The sequence below is a fragment of the Trachypithecus francoisi genome, unplaced genomic scaffold (assembly GCF_009764315.1).
Source record: "Trachypithecus francoisi isolate TF-2019V2 unplaced genomic scaffold, Tfra_2.0 Lachesis_group10, whole genome shotgun sequence".
NCBI classification, from domain to species: Eukaryota; Metazoa; Chordata; class Mammalia; order Primates; family Cercopithecidae; genus Trachypithecus; species Trachypithecus francoisi.
The window spans coordinates 25,283,615-25,302,800 of record NW_022681455.1 but is presented as its reverse complement, the minus strand read 5'-3'; the positions used below and the strand labels follow the sequence as shown (position 1 = coordinate 25,302,800).

The window sequence follows — 19,186 nt, the reverse complement described above, 5'->3', positions numbered from 1 at the left end:
GGAAGCTAAAGCGGGAGCATCACGAGGTCAGGGGTTCAAGACCAGCCTGGTCACGGAATGAATAAATCACCTTGGAGGACCTTTGCAGATACATCTCTTCTTTTAATGTTTCCCCTGATCGTGAGAGAAAAAGGAAAGATATTGTGAAGTGAAAGTCAACTTAGAACCTTTAAAAAAGCCTACTACAGCTGGGCGCAGTGGCTCGTGCCTGTAATCCCAGCACTTTGGGAAGCTAAAGCGGGCGCATCATGAGGTCAAGGGTTCAAGACCAGCCTGGCCAACATGGTGGAACCTCGTCTCTACTAAAAATACAAAACATTAGCCAGGCCTGGTGGCGCACACCTGTAATCCCAGCTACTTGGGAGGCTGAGACAGGAGAATCGCTTGAACCCAGGAGGCGGAGGTTGCAGTGAGGCAACATCGCACCATTGCACTCTAGCCTGGGTGACAAAGCAAGACTCTGTCTCAAGAAAAAAAGAAAAAAAAAAGCCTACTGCATATCAAGTACTTAGCATTGTGCTTACGCATAGATATTGATACTCTCCAATCACTTCTACAACTGCTTTGAATCATGTTATACTTATTTTAATATCTTTATGCAATAATACATATTGATTAAATGTATGCCATTTACCTTCAGCCTATGGTGTTTAGAACTATACCAATTTGTAAAGTTAACATTTTGCCAACATTTTTGTCAGTCTAGATCACTGATTCTCAAAATGTGATCTAAAGATTCATGAGGTTTCCCAGAACCCTTTCAAGGGGTCCCTAAAGTCCTCAATATTTTTTAAAAGCATAAAATGGTCTTGGGACCAAAAATTCAAAAAGGCTATTCTAGATTATAGTATTGTATCAATGTGTCTTGAAACCAAGGAAAGGGTCGGGAGTACTGCTGGCCTAGATTATATGATTCCAGAAAATGATCTCTATATGTAATATAATAATAATGTATGAGAAATCCAATCTCAAGTTTCTGGAGAGAAGGAGACTGCTATATTTAGAGAATATTTTATTTCCCATCAACTTTGAACATTTCACTGATTGTTGTCTACCCGTGCAGCCTTACAGATCACTTGGTGTGGAAGCTAGAGGTGGGGGTGGAGAGGAGGTTTAGGGTCAGGATAATTTGCCCAAGTACAGGAGACTGATTTCTGAACCTCCAGGACATTCATTCTTGGGACATACTAAAATGCTAAGGGTGTTGGCTAAACAAGTTTCTCATTGTGCAAGCAGATATATGTGACAATAGCAAGGAAACAGCCTGAGATGTCCACTCCCTTGAGAACCTTATCATGGGTGCCAGACATGGGCAAAGGATAACAGGGTCTTTCTCTCAGCAGTTAGGAAAGCAGTGAGCAAGACCCAGCTGTCACTTGTCTGGTTGAAATATGCTTCTGTAGGTACAGTTCAGACGCTAATAAATGCAGGCTTGTTATGTTCTTTTTCCAGGGGAAGAGGTGGCAGAAACCAGCAGGGACAGTGTATGCTCTCATTCCTCATTTAGTCAATATTTATTGGCTATCCTCTACACTCATTAATATAGAGGTTACTATCCTATATGCAGCACAAAACATAGTTCCTGACATCGCAGAGCTTATAAACCAAAGAGGAGAAGTGTATTAAGTAGCTACAACAAAAGGAAGATGTGTGATTGAGTCTGCACTCGGGACAGATGAATTACAAGAGGACTCAGGTAGAGCACAGATGGCCAAAGAAAGTGTCATGAAGGAGGTAACGTTTGAACAGGGCTTCATAGGCCAGGCAGGATTTTTACAGCCAAACATTAAAGGTAGGAGAAAAAGTGAGAGGCAAGGGCTCAGCAGAGAATTTCCAGGCAGTAGGAATGGCCTGAGGAAAAAGGTGGAATCAGGAATTGTCAAATGTTAGAGCCAAAGAAAGCTTGGCGATCAGGTTGTCCAAACCCTTCATTTGATAGATGAGGACGTAGGTCCATAAAGGCCCCTGAGTTCTCTATTGGCAACACTAAAATAGAACCCAGGCATCGACTCTGAGTCCAGGACCTTTTCTAGGGCTGTTCCCTGAATGCAGGGTGAGAAGAGCCAGAGCTGAGAGCCTGCATGGCAGAGTGGCGGGGATGCAGCTGGGAAGGCTTTTGGAACCACACTGCAGCGCCAAGGGGGCTGGATGCCTATTTGGACTTGGTTCAGACCAGTGTTTCCTAAAGTGCATTCTGAGATGACTGTGCCAAAACCATCAGTGTGCTTGTTAAAACGACATGGGGAAAGGAAGGGGACCTAAAAATCTGCATGTTAAATTCCTTCCCAGCGTGATTCTTATGCACTTCATAAGCTGGAAAATCAAAAATACAGAGAGACGGTGGTGGGGCACGGTGGCTCACGCCTGTAATCCTAGCACTTTGGGAGGCCGAGGCAGGTGAATCACGAGGTCAGGAGTTTGAGACCAGCCTGGCCAACCTGGTGAAACCCCATCTCTACTAAAAATACAAAAGTTAGCTGGGAGTGGTGGTGGGCGACTGTCATCCCAGCTACTCGCTCGGGAGGGTGAGGCAGGAGAATCACTTGAACACAGGAGGTGGAGGTTGCAGTGAGCTGAGATTGCACCATTGCACTCCAGCCTGGGTGACAGAGGGAGACTCCGTCTCCAAAAAAAAAAAAAAAAAAAAAAAGTACAAAGAGAGGGAGAAAGACTGGTCACAGAGTCAACTGAAGAATTCAATAGACGTGAGCAATGTGGAGACCAAAAGATTATATACTATTAGAAAGAAGTTCAAACATCTTAGAACTGGCAGCATTCCAAGCCATATTTTGGCCTTGGATCTGGGTGGCCAGGTGCCTATAGAGAAAGGTCATAGGAGTAGAGAAAAGACTTTCAAGGCTATTAGATCTGCTGTTCATATGGATACGAAGCATCACAGTTATAAAGAGAAATTAGACCTCAGTTGTATCTGCTTACTTCCCTCTAGGACTAGTCAGCTAGTCCAAGAGTAGAAGCCAAAATTCACCAGAATAATAGACAGAGGTAGATACAGAAATGTGGTTTTTTATTTCTGCCGGGAATGCAGAAAAAAAATATGATTGATAGATAGATAGATAGATAGATAGATAAAGGGTTGGTAGGTACAACCAAATCTCTAAGTGACCTTCTGATTAGACCTAGAGCACCGACTTCATAACAACAGTGGTTCTTCAGGCATGGTCTAAGTCCTTTATTACTTAGGACTTATGTGAATATGTGAAGCTCTAAGTCAGCGAATTAAATTGGTTGCATTTTGGCTGCTGTTCTGCTTTCTTCTGATGAATTGTGTATTTACTAGGATTGATTGCTGACAGTAAGAACAATAAGGCTTGTTTGACTGAGTCTGTTCTTCAACCACACACTGGCTTAAAAAGTGCTCATGAGAGGAGAACGGGATACAGTTCAGTTATTAAAAGAGGCCATTTTCAGTGCTGCTGAAGTTCAAACACCTTGTTTTATGTATAAAACATTATCACAGTTCCCATAGCACCCAGAGTGCTGCCTCCTTCGTAATACACCATCCCACTTATTTACAACTGTCCTCATCACCAGACTCTACAAGGCAGGTTTCACGACTACTGGGCTTACTTCTGTCTCCGGCCCTTAACAGAGTGCCTGGCACCTGGGTGGCACTCGATTATTTCTTGAAATAATAGCTATTATTAGTTCTTAGGGGTGTTTGTTTGCTTGTTTGTTTTGACACGAAGTCTTGCTCTGTTACTCAGACTGGAGGTGCAGTGACGCGATCTTGGCTGACTGCAACCTCTGCCTCTTGGATTCAAGTGATCCTCCCACCTCAGCCTCCTGAGTAGCTGGGATTACAGGCACCTGCCACCACACCCAGCTAATTTTTTGCATTTTTAATACAGACAGGGTTTCGCCATTTTGGCCAGGCTGGTCTCGAACTCCTGGCCTCAAGTGATCCACCAACCTCAGCCTCCCAAAGTGCTGGGATTATAGGCGTGAGCCACCATGCCCAGCCATTACGGGTGTTTTCAATTAAAATTTATATATAGGGGGGAAAATACCCTGAGTTGTATTAAACGATTTCTTCTTTGGAAGGAACTGTTCCTTTTCAATGACCTGAAAGAGCAATGCAAGTGTCTCATGGGTGGGGGTGGGGAGGTTCCTATACTATCCCCACCCATAATGCCTGTCAAGCTCTAGGCTTCGCTGTTTCCCTGGGTGAGGTTAAAAGGACCCAGCCAAGATATCTGAGTGCTCTGCTCAGTGAAGTTTTGGGGATAAAGAATCCTGCCTAAGGGGTAGTAGGAACCTAGAAGGAAGTGAATAGCATTATAAGAGAGAGAATGGGCACAAGCAGAAATTAACTACCCAAGAATGAAGACTTTGGTGACCACAGCAGGAGCAGTGATTAGAGAGGTGGTGTGAAGACCTTTAGACTAAGCTCTAGGAGACTTGGTGTGGGCTTTTTATTTGGTTATATGACCTTAATCTCTGGGATTTGGACCAGGCAATCTAATACACAGTGTGTCATGGTTGTTTAGATCTGTGCTGCCTGGTCCCTCAGTCGCACATGTACCTGCTCTCTGGAGGTACTCTGTGGGAGGAACTGTGGGGTCTACAAAGTCACCCAGAACAGATCCCAATTCCCAGAACTTCCATCTAATGCAGTCAGTCAGGCCTGCGTTGGCCCTTCATCTTCCATACTCCACACGTTCTGCTCCCTTCCTAAGAAGCTCACTCAAGGTGAGAAACAGCTTACTGTGCACTCTTCATTCCTGTTCAGAGCTTCAGCCCTAAATCCACAGTGCTGAGTGGGGCAACCTCATGGAATCTCTAAAGGCAGCAGCTTGGGGAGCCACTCCATGCTCCTTTCTGATCTCTGCTCTATATGTACACACACACACACACACATACACACACACGTCATGCCCACAGTCATACCCAAACCTCAGCAAGATACGCCTCAGCCCAATAGGGGAAGTTGGGGGTGGGAGTGGAATGTGCTATAGTAAAAAGAGCACTTGATTTGGAATCACATCTGACTTTCAACACTAGCTTCATCTTTGTAATCATCAGGAAGTTACTTGTTCATCTTCTCAAGAGTATCAGTGTTCTTATCTTTCAAGTGGAGGCAGCTATGGGAAAGAGATGACAGGCTTCAGTGGGATAATGTCTGTAAAGTACCTAACATTGTCTGCCTCTTCTCTCTTTTCATCCTCTTCCCCCTCCTTCTCATAAAATGTTATATGTCACTTACAACAGCGCCATTCCTGAGTCAGGAAGGTGATGGGAGTGGGAAGGTGGGGAAATACATTTGGCTTCTCTCCAGGGTGGGTGTCAGGCCCTTCTCCCTCCAGATTCGTCCTATGAGACCATTAGTAGTGTCCTTATCTGCAGTAGTGCTTCACTCAGTTCTGCCCAAACTTCTACTGCATATTTGTACTTCTTTCCATGTCTCTTTCTCCAGACTTCAGTAAATAGAGAAATGTTTGGAACCATCCACCTCTACACAGAGGAAGGTGCTAGGCATCTGGAGAATAAACTAAGGTGCTATAAAAGCTCTGAAATGAAAGGGAAAAAAAGGTGGGGGTGGGGGCAAGGGATCTTGGAAAAATGGATATAGATTAAAGTATTTAAACTGGATCTTAATGAATAGATGTGGCTATTTGGAAATGGGCAAAAGCTATGTGGTTGCAGATAAGTTTCAGGGTGAGTTTAGCAAGGGAAATAAAAGGATCAATGTAAGAGTGAAGGGGTACTTCAGAATGACTGGGTGATCCATCTTTCATTCAGTATGTAGCTATGGAGCTCCTGCTCTGTGCTGGGGACACCGTATATCAGACAGAGTTGGTCCCTGCCCTATGATCTCACAGTCTAGTAAGACAAGAAATAAGCAAAGAGGCAAATAAAGTTTTTACAATTTACAGTTGGTGCTATAAAAAAAAAAACACAGAGCATTAAGAAAGAGAATAACTGGTGGGGGAAGGATGTACTTCAAGATGTGGTCAGGGAAGGCCTCTCTGAGAAGTGGCCTGGAGTGTATAAGGAACTGAGAGGAGAGAGAAGAGAGAGGCGTGAGTGAGGCTGGAGGGACTGGCAGGGGCTTGGTAAGCATTGGTGTGGAGTTTGGCTTTTGCTCTGTACTCCAAATTGGGAACCAATGCAGGGTTTCAAGCACCACAGTGACCACAATACAGTGCATATTTTTAAAGATGATTGTTTCTGTGGTGTAGATATTTTCATTATCTCTTGCTGCATAACCCCTTCTCACAGTCGTTTAAAGCAACACATGTTTATGATCTCACAGTTTCTGCAGCTCAGGAGTCCAGACACAGCTTAGTTGTGTCCTCTGAAGGGTGAGGATCCGGGACAGGATAGTATCACTACAGCCCATATTTGTGGGTGTCCAAACCCAGGTTTCGCATGTGTATCTAAAGTTGGTTAACCTGTGTCATCTTGGACAAGTCATGTGAAGTCTCTTGAATCTTGATTTCCCCATCTATAAAATGGGCACGATAACACCCACTGGAGGATTATAATCAGGAATAAAGGATACAATGCTTGTAAAATATCTGCTCTGGAGCCTACAATATAAGATAGCTGATAAACTGTAGTGTTCAGCAGTGTAAGTACAGACTCAAGTCAACGAAACTCACCAGAGATTCATGTATTGACCAGAATCCCAATATTAAAAACATATGAAAAATAACTCGCCAGGCTGCCTGACATATACATGCCGTGTGGTCAACACATTTTCTCCTCCAAAGGAATGCCTACATGAGGAGACTAAGTGCTGTCAGAAACTATTTTGTAGGTTGGAAGAAGGGTAGAAGCTGTAATGAGAGCTCAGGCTGTCAAGGAACTGCTCAGGCCACTCTTCATGGTCTAAGGCAGAGACATGGTGACCAAGGCATGCTCTTGGGCATTCTTGCTGGGCATCAAGTTGACTTTGCCCTTTCTGTTGTATTCCTAGGTGGATTATGAAACAGTTTATCAGGCGATGGTTCTGGCTGCTTGGTATTTCAGCCCAAGGATGCAGAGCCCAGACCATGACTGGTTGTGCGTGTTTCCCATGTTGACACGTCTCCTAGGATGTTAACGTCTTTTGGTTAACGTCTCAGCTCACTGATTCTTACTGATCCTTTCACAGGGTGACTGAATCTCAAGTAGTGTGGGAGGGAGTGGGTGTATCTTGTGTTATTTTCTAGTTAACATATTCTAAATACACAATTTATTCATTATGATCACTTAACAGATGAGGAAACTGAGGCATAGCAGGGAATCCCTGTGTAAGGATGGAGACTGAGTCAGGACCTTGTCCCTGAGCCTTTGTCGACTCCCAGTTCCATACAGTTTCCACTCCAAAAGGCCCTTTTTTGCGAATGGCTGTCTATTAGGCAGACCCATGCTTTCCCCAAAGGAAACCTTTATAATTCAAATCCACCAGAACAAAATAAAAAACAATTCTGCTTCTGCCATCTTTATGAGAGCTGTGTCCAAAGCAGCCCCTGTAGAGAGAATGCCCTACAAAGCAGCCCTCCCCAGCGGGGCTTTCCAGCACAACGCTTGCCGTGGGCAACCAACCTCACCCCCACACCGCCCCCACCCCATACACTACCGCCTCATTTTTTTCAGTGCACAGCCCAGCCTGTATAAAAGATCCCAAAACGTTAGCTGAAAGGGCCTTTCCTTGCCTCGGCTCCTTTACTCTGCCCTCTCCCTCCAGGGCCCTCGATCCACCGGGCTCGCTCCCCGGCGCGATTCCACGGATCACTCCAAAGCTGCCGCGCCAGCTCTTGCAAAGAAGCCTGGCGTGCCGGCGATCAGCTGGAAGCAGGCACGGAAGCGCAGCCTCCTGGAGTTGGGCTGAAGTAGCTGTCAAGCAGCTGTCTCCACCCGCCCTCCCCTCCGAGCACGAGTGACGCCGCCGGCCCCCGCGCCGCGCCTCTCCCTCCTCACGGCTCCCGCCCCTCAGCCCGCTCCGCCGCTCTCGCTCCGCGCTCCGCCACCCTCGCGCCCGCCAGCCCCGCAACTTCAGCCCGCGCGCCGCAGCTGCTGCGAGCGGACGCGGCAGGGCAGCCGGCGCTGGGGACAGCTCGCGTCCACCCGACTGCCTCCCGGGGTCCCCTTCACCCAAGTGAGCGAGCTCAGGCTGTATGCAAAGCCGGAGGTGCGGGCAGCTCCGGGCATTGCATTGGTGCGGAGGCTTTTATATGCCATGCCAGAGAACCCTGAGTGTGCCCCTGACATGACAAGCAGCCGTCGTCGTTAGGTAGGTTCACCTTTTCATTTCTCCTTTTTAGCTTCTGATTTTGCTTACAACCCGGTGAGGTCTGTGTGGGGAGGGGTGTCCTCGACTTCAATGAGCGTTGCATGCTAAGCAGCTGTTGAAACTGGAGCGTCCTCGGCTTCCACCACCCTGGTGGGTTAGGGCATCTGAAGCCCGCAGGGTACGGTCGGGAAGTTGCTAAGCGAAAGGGGCACGCGCACTTTTTGCAAGCAGAACTGAAGGATGCCCTGGAGAGTGGAGGAACGGGCCAAGGTTAGAGGGGCCCACAGCATTGCCCGGCGTTGGGACATTTCTGGGGCGAGGAAGCGCCGGGCCCTGGGAGTCAGGGAGGGGTGTGTGTGCGAGCGCCCCCAGATGGGAGTCCTGGGTGGCACCCTGGCACGGAACGACTTCGGCATTCGCAGAGTCTATGGGGAATCCAGCTCAGGGCTGGGATGGCAGTCTCAAGGGTCTTCACTTGCCCCCGGGCTGCCCGATTGAGCTGGACTATGAACCAGCTCCTTCCTCACCGTGTGTGAATTCCAAATTGGCCAGGTGGAATGGGAGGATGAGAATTGGGAAGAGGGGCAAGAAAGGAAAAAATGTGTTGCTTCGATGCCGACCTGTGTCTGGAAAGATGGGGGGAGGGGATGCACCTGAGGACAGCAGCACCCTAGCAGCTGTCCGTGGCGTGGGAGGGGGCTGGCCAAGCGGAGCATGTGCAGCTCTCTTGCCCGAGACGATGACCTTCTAGCTCCCTCTCACAGGGCAGTGGGCAGCAGATAGAGACCCCTCACGTTCGAAGGGAGTAGGTGCATTTTGAAATTAGGTAAGCAGAAGTCATCAGGTGCTAAGGTGGCAGAGGTGCTGTGAGAAGTGACAGCTCCCTGGAGAGCAAGTGGAAAAGCAGGAGAATCGGGCTAATTCTGTTGGGATGGGGGTGGTGCAGAGTGAGATTGGTAGGCTCCTAGGTCCTTGTCTTGGAGATACCTACATGTTGCTTGAGTGACTGAGGAAAAATGTTCAAGCTTTTGATCTGGGAAAACAGTTGTGACTGTCTTAAAATAAATGTTGGAGCTGTTTCTTCCCTGCTCCCCACTTCTTACCCTCTTATGTCCACACACTTGGTAGAAGGTCTAGGATTGTGACTAATTACTGCCCCCATTCTGAAGAAATTGTACTTGGCCATCTCTATGGGACTGGGGGCATCCAGTGTGAGCATCTGCCCGATTGTTACCTGACACACAATCATTTCTTCCCTTTTGTTTTCTATCGGGTCTGTCTTGCTCTAAGAGTATACCCACCTCCTTCCCTCCCCTACCCGGGTATTCCCACTCACTCAATTCCCCTCTTCCCCTTGCTCCTCCAGCCATTTTGGACCAGCCTCTGAACTTGCCCACTCACACCGTCTACCTTCATCAAATTGTATTTTAGCTGCTGTCACAAGCAGGGGATGTCAGCCGTGAACTCTCTGAGACCCAGCACCATCAAGGCTATTCTCCAGTGGTTAATTAAGAAGCATCAGTAGTTATCCTTCTGTAGGAACAAACTGCAGGGATGTGCCAATTTAGGGTAACAGGGGCTTGAGGAACTCCCCTATCTGAAGCCTCCATCTCCCAGCACTCAGGATTAGCTTTCTGTGCTCAGCTTCCCCTTCAGTTACAATAGTGTCAAATTGTGTCTTTTCCCCAGGAAGGTAATGCATCTGCCTGTCCAAAAATTTACTGCATCCAAACATCTGAAAACTTGAACACTGGAGAATCTGTTTAGTAAAAACATACTGCATATGTTGCTTTTCCAAAGGACCCCCCAGTTGCTGTTGCTTCCCTCTTCCTCTGACACTCTGATGTGAGATTTCTCTTTGAATATTTTATCCTCAGTATAAATATAAAGAAATACCAAGCTAGAGAGAAGGAAAACCAAAAGCATGCACTAGGGACTTGCATAGAATTCTGATTACCCAAACACAATTCCAGAAATGGCTCTCCTTCCTTTTGTTAACTGCAAAGAAGTTATTTCCAGCAGACAAGGGACCCACCCAAGGTTGACCTGGAGAAGCCAAGGAGGCTGGGGGTGGGTGGAGGAAGATATTTATATCTGTGGGTCTTGTTAGCTAAACTCGCATAAAAATTCTGCTCTTTAGTATTGATACCCATTGACCTGGGGCCCTGCTAATGACTGCCAAGTGTCCTTCCCTAAATCTGAGGTCACTAAAGTGGAAACACCCCTATTATGATAAAACCCCACAGCCCAACTGTTATATCAACCACATGCCCACTTCTAAGTATTACCAAGACACTTCTCTCTTACATTTTGTATTAATTCACAGATTATTGGTTCACCCCTCTGTCAAGAGACTAAAATATAGACAAAGGCAACTGTGCAGGGTGAGTAGCACAGATTTCAGATTTTATATTAAATAGCTGAATTGTACATACAACAGTCCCTTGGGTTGAAGGGTTTGCAAACCAGAGTTTTATTTAATCATTTATTGCATTCAATAGATTATCTGTTTTCATTCTGAAAAGAAGTCAGAAGTCTGAAAACAGTTCCTTGCTTTTCTTGGGAGGAAGTGTGATAGAAGTGAAAGTCCCTTTTATTTACACAATGGGTGCTCCTCAGGGCAATGGCAGATTTGACTTTCTACTTGGGCTTCCTGCATCGGTTGTCCTGTGAGCAGGGCCTCGTGTTTGTGAAGAGCTCCTTTACCAGGGTTATTTTCATCTGCCAAGCTGAGCTCCATGAGCTGGGAGAGATAGACAGCTTGTGTTTGTGGCCATTCAACCAGAAAAGAATACCAGCTGAAAACAGACAATGGAGCAAGGGAATTGGGGTGGGGGTGGGGAGAGGAGGTACAGATAGCCCAGTCGCTCATAATTGGCTCCCCAAAGGCAAACCTAGGTGTAGAATGGTGTCATAAAGCAGTTGTCATGTAAACACCCTGCAATGTGATTATTAGAAAGATCTATTCAGAAAAGGAGAATGACCATGAGTATATGCCTTTTCATCTGGAAGGAGCCCTTCTTTTAGCTTCGTTTCTTCATTTCATTTACTTACAGGCAGTTTCTTGAAACGACATTTTTCCCCTGAAAATGAGAACCTCACTGTTATGCATATGGAAGCCTTCAGGTTGATTCAATTGAACAAAATCACTCAGTGCATCATGTATCTCCAGAGAATTAAGCATGAAACCCTCACAGGTCCTCTTCCCTCTTCTGTGTCTCCTCTCTGCAGCCACCAACTTCTTCTGTAGGTTCATGGTCCAGGTTTTTGTCTTGTTTTGTTTTGCTTTTTGGTCACAGTAAACTCATCTCACTTAGGTTGGAAACATTCCCTAAAAATAATCAATGTTTTCCTGAGTGCAGCAGGCTATCTAGAAAAAAGATCATTTACACATGGCCCTGTGCTGGATTTAATTCCCTCAAAGGAAACCCGGAACACTGTGAAGAAAAGAAGCTGCTCCAATTTATTTTATTGTGCATTGTTTACATGAACTGATGAGTGCTGTGTGGAGGGGATGAATGTTTTCACAAGTTCATTACATTAATTAAAAAGGAAATTAGATTTTTTTTCAACAGTGAAAGCAAATGAGGTGCAATATTTCTATGTTGTGTTCCATTAGATCAAAATGAGTTCTCTACCACACCAAGGAGAGAGGAGTCTCAAAGGAAGTATTTTTTACACCGTTTAGCATTCTAAAACTGATTTGCAATCATTTTTAATTCTGAGGTGGATTTTAAGTTCAAGTCTGTAATGTTATATAATTTAGGAGAATCCCACTTTTGTTTCAATTTAAGCATATGTTTACTGGGCAATTATTCTAAGGTCTGGACAAAGTTAGACATTTCATTCAACATAAAAGTATAATATATTGGCCGGGTGCGGTGGCGCACACCTGTAATCCCAGCATTTTAAGAGGCTAAGGTGGGACGATCACTTGAATCCAGGAGTTTGAGACCAGCCTGAGTAACATGGTGAAAACCCATCTCAGAAAGGGAAGGGAAGAGAAAGGGAGGGGAAGGGAGGGGAGGGAAGGGAAAATTAGCCAGACATGGTGGCGCATGCTTGTAGTCTCAGCTACTCTGGAAGCTGAGGTGGGAGGATCACTTGAGCCTGGAAAGTCGAGGCTGCAGTGAGCAGAGATAATGCCACTGTACTGCAGCCTAGGTGACAGAGTGAAGCTCTGAAGAAAAAGAAAAAGTGTAAGATATTGATTATACCTTCTAGGGAGCACAGTCTGGTGGAGAAGTAGGAGGAGCACAGTTGAGTTGGATAGTGTGCTGTGGGTGACTGGATGTCCTGGTTTGCCCCATAGACACCTGTTGTTGCAGCATAATTATTAATAGCACCACCTTTCACTCAGAAGTGTTGCAATCACATAGTCACCCTAGAGGAAAGGACTATGAGAGGTCAGAGGAAGAAGGCTGTGGTTGGAGTAGTCAATGAAGATTTCATTCATGTGCCTATTCTAAGATTACAAGTAAACGGAAAGGAAAAGGGAATATTTACCAGACAAAAAGACTGGGAAGACTGTGAGCTCCCTGAAGGCACAGAGGGTCTGTTTTGTTTGTTCCTCTATCCTTGGGACTTGCATGCTGCCTACCCAATGGTAGGTATCAACTATTAACTAACTGCCTGTGAACCTAGATTTAAGATCAAGACTGAAGGTAGGAAAGTTAGGGACAGTCAAAAGGCATGTGTCGCAAGGAAGGTCAGATAAGAACAGTTGTGAAACAAGGCTACTATTAATGATGATACTAGAACAAGGTTGGCCAACGACCGTACCGAAAACCAACTTTATGTACAGGAAAACAACAGTGTCTTTTAATTCTTTCTTGTATTTGCCTCTTAACTTTTGGGTTTAATGTTATTGGCCTTTACCTCTACCCCTGGAAGTGATCTCTTCCTTCTCAAACAAATTGTTTTGGATGTTAAATGAAGAAACAATGACTCTATTCTCTTCAAGCTTGTCTCCTTCTGACCTTGGCTTCCAGGTGAGCTCTTGGAAGGAAGGCAAGGGCAGGAAAATGGGGAGAGTACCTGAGAAATACAAAAGCAAGGCAGAGAAACACTGAAAGCACCCGTGATTTTCCTCCTCCTACTAGGAGAAATAAATTCAAAGTGACAGTTTCCGGGAGCTCCTGGAGCTAGTGCAACTCCCAAGAGGTCAATCCCAGTATGACATTTGGTTTCTCTACTTTTTGCTACATATGAAGTCCTGGAATGACTTGGCCTTGGCCTTAGCTGTGACAGTCTACCTTCCAATTAATGTATACTCACACTAGGTGCCCTGCTGATATGCAGAGGTTCAAGGTTAACCTATCCTATGTGAAGATTCCAAGATAACTACCAGCTGTAACCCTTGAATTGCAGTGCCCTACTTTTAGTTTATAAGGTTATTGGCAGCATTTTAACCATTTTGATCTGAATCCTCCCAAGTTCTCATCTAACCTAGAGTTTTCTCAGTGATGCTTCATCCTGAGAAATAAGTGGAGCTTACAAAAAAAGAGAGATGAAGCTGAGGTGATGGACACCCACAGGTGATCCAACATTCATCAGGGCTCAGTTGCAGAGAACAGAATCTACTCAGCAGAAAGGATCTAAAATAAAATGGGTTACAGGATGGTTGGGCCAGGAAGGCCAACTAAACACTCTCTAAGTTGAAGGATAAGGAAACACACTCTAGGTTGAGCTTTTTGGAACACCTAAGAAAAGTATATTGTAAAACAAGGCTACTGGAGCCACTGTCTAACTTATACTCAAGAAGCTGTGCACTGGCTGGGCACGGTGGCTTACACTGTAATCCCAGCACTTGGGGAGGCCGAGGCGGGTGGATCATTGGAAGTCAGGGGTTTGAGACCAGCCTGGCTAACATGGTGAAGCCTCATCTCTACTAAAAATACAAAAATTAACTGGGCACAGTGGTATACGCCTGTAATCCCAGCTACTCGGGAGGCTGAAGTAGGAGAATCATTTGAACCTGGGAGGCAGAGGTTGCAGTGAGCAGAGATCACACCACTGCGCTCCAGCCTGGGCAACAAATTGAGACTCCATCTCCAAAAACAAAAGAAGCTATGCACTGATTTGAGAAGCTACTGACTCCAGAATGAGGCTACCACTAGCATGGTCAGGAAAAAGCCAGCCAGGAAGCCACTACAGAAAAAGCAGATACTCCATGAAGGTGGCTGCCAGCAGTGACAATAGAAGAAGAAGTCCGCTATGGTAGGCAAAATAATGCACATCCAACCCCCAAAGATGTCCATGTCCTAATGCCTGGAACCTGTGACTATGTCACCCTACATAGCAAAAGGGACTTCGTAGATGTAATTAAGTCAAGGACTTGACAGTATCCTGGATTACCCAGTTGGGCCCAACCTAATTCTATTTGTCCTTAAAAGCAGAGAACCTTCCCCTGCTGTGTCAGAGGGAATGTGACTATGGAAGAAAGATCAGGGAGATGGAACATTGCTGACTTTGAAGATAGAGGAAGGAGCCACAAGGAAAGGAATGCAGGTGACCTCTAGAAGCTAGAAAGGGCAGGGAAACAGATTTTCTCCTCGAACCGCCGTAAGGGAACACAGACCTGCCAACACCTTGATTTTAGTCCAGTGAGACCCATTTTAGACTTCTGTCCTCCAGAACTGTAAATATGTGTCATTTTCACTTTAAGCCAGTAAAATTGTGGCAATTTGTTACAGCAGCCATCTGAAACTCATATACACAAGCCTTGCCCTCGCTTCTACCTTCAATCTTGTGCAAGTGCATTTGACAGAGACCCCAACTCACACATGGAATCCTAGTTGCAGGGGATTCTGGGCAGTGCAGTTTTCAGCTTCCCAGCTCCAGTAAGGAAGGCCGCAAAAAGGGGTTGGGACGATGCTGAGTGCCAATCACTGTATCCGGTGCAGCTGCCACTGAAAGTCATGAGGAACTCGGGGAGCTGCAGGTGTATGTCCATGGCACGATCCTTCTCTGAGGGACAGTAGCATGTGGCAGAACACAAGTGGATGCCTGAGATTTTTAGGAAGTTTAACAAGTGTTAAGTCGTTAAGATACAAAGGGGAGGTAGGGGAGAGGCATCAGAATAGTTGCCTGTTTTACCACATTAGAAGTTACTCTCTGGAGGATACCCCAATTAACCTTGATGTAATTATTATTTATTGTGTGCCTGTATCAAAATATCTCATGTATCCCCTAAATATACACACCTACTGTGTACCCATAAAAATTTAAAAATAAATAAATAAGTTAAAAAAAAAAAAACAAAAAAGTTGCTATCTGGAGATTAAGGAGAGATCTTATGTAAGTATCCATATCAGGGATAAATATTGACTTTCTGCAATTTAACCTTTAACTACTTACAGCCCGTCCATATGGCAGATTGGCAGATTATATTTTCCCAAAGATGCCCTCAGTAATAACTCCCACCCCACATGATCTTTCAATAAAGTGAGTCTGATACATTGAGAGATGGGGGTTTATTTTCTCTCCCCTCAAAACTGTGGCTTTCTCAGTCAATAGAGAATGTGATTTCTAAGGCTAGATCATAAAAGAACATTCAACTTCTACCTTACTGGCTGGAATACTAACTCTTGAAGTTATCAGCTGCCATGCAAGCAGTCTGACTATCCTGAGACTACCATGCTAGGAGGAAGCCCAAGCTACCTCTCTATTATCACATAGAGAGAACTGAGAAGATGAGAAAGAGGAAGATGCCTGGCCAGCCCCCAGCTCCTCCAAACCCTGCCGTTCGTGTCCAGCCACCATCTGACTGAGGAGAGACCCTGAGCCAGAACTGTCTGGCAGAGGCCTTCCCAATTCCTGACTCACTGCTGTTGTTTCAGGCCACTACATTTTGGAATGATTTGTCACACAGCAATAAATAACTAGATTGGTTTATACGGCCAGACACAGAAAAAGGTCAAATATGACCACAGTCTTGTGTTATTCCTATCAAATTTCTTCCCTGTGAGGTACATAACATGATAGTAGCAGTCACAGAACAGCCAAATCTAGAGCTCACCTTCTCCTCCTGCAGAATATTGGTCTAAGAAATCCATTCTTAAATTGTATATTAGAAGCAAACTGTTGCACATTTTCGTTGGCTTGTCGGGGGAGGATTTGGGAAAATGGAGTTGGTACCATGGAGAAGGAGTTTAGTTTCAAACTGGCTAATCTAGCATGTGAACAAACAGGAATCCAAATAACTTCTTTTCAAAGCAGAGCTGTCTCAATGTAGCAAGTATAGGTAGTACAAACCATACTTCAGGAAGTGTTCTCAAATTGGGGGCCCACTTAGGAGACGGAGAAAAAGAGAAGAAAAGAGTGCCAGTAAGAAAAAGTGCCAGCCATGGTGACTTGCTCCTGTAATCCCTGCACTTTGATATGCTGAGGCAAGTGGATTGCCTGAGGTCAGGAGTTCGAGACCAGCCTGGCCAACATGGTAAAACTCCGGCTCTACTAAAAATACAAACAAATTAGCCGGGCGTGGTGGCGGGTGCCTGTAGTCCCAGCTACTCAGAAGGCTGAGGCAGGAGAATCACTTGAACCCAGGAGACAGAGGTTGCAGTGAGCCGAGATCACGCTACTGTACTATAGCCTGGGCAACAAGAGTGAAATTCTATCTCAAAAAAAAAGCGAAACAAGGAAAGAAAAAGAAAAAGTAATTGGATTAACGACTATGCTCTGACACCTGCAGTACATTCTGCCACAGCTGGTGATCCCTTACTTCCTCCAGCCAGCTGACTGCTGCTGTTTCCTTTTCTACCACTTCTCTTTTTTTCTTTCTTTCTTTCTCTTTTTTTTTTTTTTTTTTTTTTGAGAGGGAGTCTCGCTGTGTCGCCCAGGCTGGAGTGCAGTGGCTCCATCTCGACTCACTGCAAGCTCCGCCTACCAGGTTCACGCCATTCTCCTGCCTCAGCCTCCCGAGTAGCTGGGACTACAGGCGCCCGCCACTGCGCCCGGCTAATTTTTTGTATTTTTAGTAGAGACGGGATTTCACTGTGGTCTGGATCTCCTGACCTCATGATCCGCCCGCCTCGGCCTCCCAAAGTGCTAGGAATACAGGCGTGAGCCACCGCGCCCGGCCCTTTTCTACCACTTCTCTTCTGCACACCCCTTCTTTGATACCTAAAGTTGGCTGTTCCTCAAGTTTAAGTTCAAGGTCCAGTTGAGGATAGTCATCACGATACTTTAGTCCAAGTGATAGTGCCTTATATCTCTGTGGATTTTTGCAGTTTTCAACAGCTTCTACAACCATGGTCTCATTTAAACCACAGAACAACCCTGTGATGTAACATCCATGTCTCTAGTTTCACAAATTAGGAAACCAAACGAATGGATTAGCTGGTTAGCGCTGAGATGTTCTGACTCCACTGGGGGCTCTCCACCCCGGGAGGTCCACTCAGCCAGCCTGGAGGCAGCAAAAAACAGTGTTTCTCTGAAGGGAGGAGAGGTGATTTGTTCTGCCTGCCGTCCCTCTTCAATCACCAAAGTGTGGCCTATTCGAAGTATGACCATTTTCTCTTATAACATGACTAATGTCCTCAGTTGGACACTTGGTTTTGCAAATGGAAACCTGCCCCTGTAATGACATAAAGGTCAGGAATTGCTCCCTTTTCAGGCTCCCATGACATTCCAAAAAAAGTTTGCCCTTTGAATTTTGTCATAATGGTCTTTGGCCTAAAATAGGATAGAAATGGCACGTGGTGTTTCTTTTTTAAGGGTCATTTTTTTTTCCAGATCCTCAATGTGTATTTCTTCACATTAGGATGTTTTCCAGATGTAATTTTTGTTTTGTTTTGGTTTTGTTCTTTGGTTGTCACAAAATGGCTCTTTCCCTCACTGATGGAAGAAAATAGCCAAAGCAGAAAGGGACTAAGGGGCCGCATTAACTCAAGATGTTTTCATAAATGTGAATATACAGTAATCAGGCTAAAGGTACTGAAAAAGGCCCTATTGAAAGGATGCATAGTTTTTCATGTCGGGGACTCGTTTCACTCCTTTATAATCCAGCTGGGGGAGTATAAGCCTGGCCAAGCCTGGCACATAAGATGCTACATATGGTAAAAATGACCTTCCCTCTATCATCTCCCTTTAGGTGAATCATAGGATCCTGGGTATAAGTACAGAGGCAAGGCCTTCCTGGGCACAAGAGGAGTTTGAAGCCATTGAAATTTTCAAAAAATAAATACGAAGTCTAAGGCTGGTATGGTGGTCTGTGCTTGTAGTCCCAGCTACTCCAGAGGCTGAGGTGGGAAGATCATTTGAGCCCAGGAGTTCAAGTCCAGCTCTGACAAGTCCTTCTCTTAAAACAACAACAACGACAAAAAGCAAGACCAAAAAACCCAACAAAGAAATGCAAATTCTGAATTACAGATATGTGTACACATATCTCATATTGCATATTGACAGAAAGCTACAGAGTCTCACTCTGTCACCCAGACTGGAGCACAGTGGCCAGATCACAGCTCAATGCAGCCTCAATCTCCTGGGCTCAAGCAATCCTCCCACTTCAGCCTCCTGAGTAGCTGGGACCACAGGCTCTTGCCACCACACCCAACTAAGTTTTGTATTTTTTGTAGAGATGGGGTTTCGTTGGCCTGGCTGGTCTCGAACTCCTGGGCTCAAGCATCTCCCTGCGTCAGCCTCCCAAAGTGCTGGGATTACAGATGGGAGCCACCACGCCTAGCCAAGCTTCTCATACAATGAAACACCCAATGTAAATAAACATGTTTTATATTATTATAAAAGTAATAGTTATCACTAAATATCACTAAACAGCATTGCTAATGTGCCAGGTACATGTACTAATTCATTGGGTGCTCATAACACCCTGAGGTAATTACTCCATTTTATAGATGAGAGAATGGAGGTTCTGAAAACTTACTAAGAGGCAGAGCTTGGTTCTAAACCTAGGCCGTCTGGCATCAGAGTCTGGGCTGTGCTGCG

The 19,186-nt window shown here is 45.5% G+C and overlaps 1 protein-coding gene across 7 annotated transcripts in view; it reads left to right on the top strand.

Annotated features, from left to right (window-relative positions):
* Positions 1 to 19,186, top strand: part of RIPOR2 (RHO family interacting cell polarization regulator 2) — a 247,534-nt gene that overhangs the window by 132,510 nt on the left and 95,838 nt on the right. The window contains exon 1 of one of the 7 annotated variants that reach the window (XM_033216403.1): positions 7,887 to 8,239. The exons of the other annotated variants lie outside the window; for them this stretch is intronic. The gene's annotated coding sequence lies outside the window, so the exon portion shown is untranslated. Of the gene's footprint in view, positions 1 to 7,886; positions 8,240 to 19,186 lie in introns of those variants that run through there. 7 annotated transcript variants of the gene reach the window in all.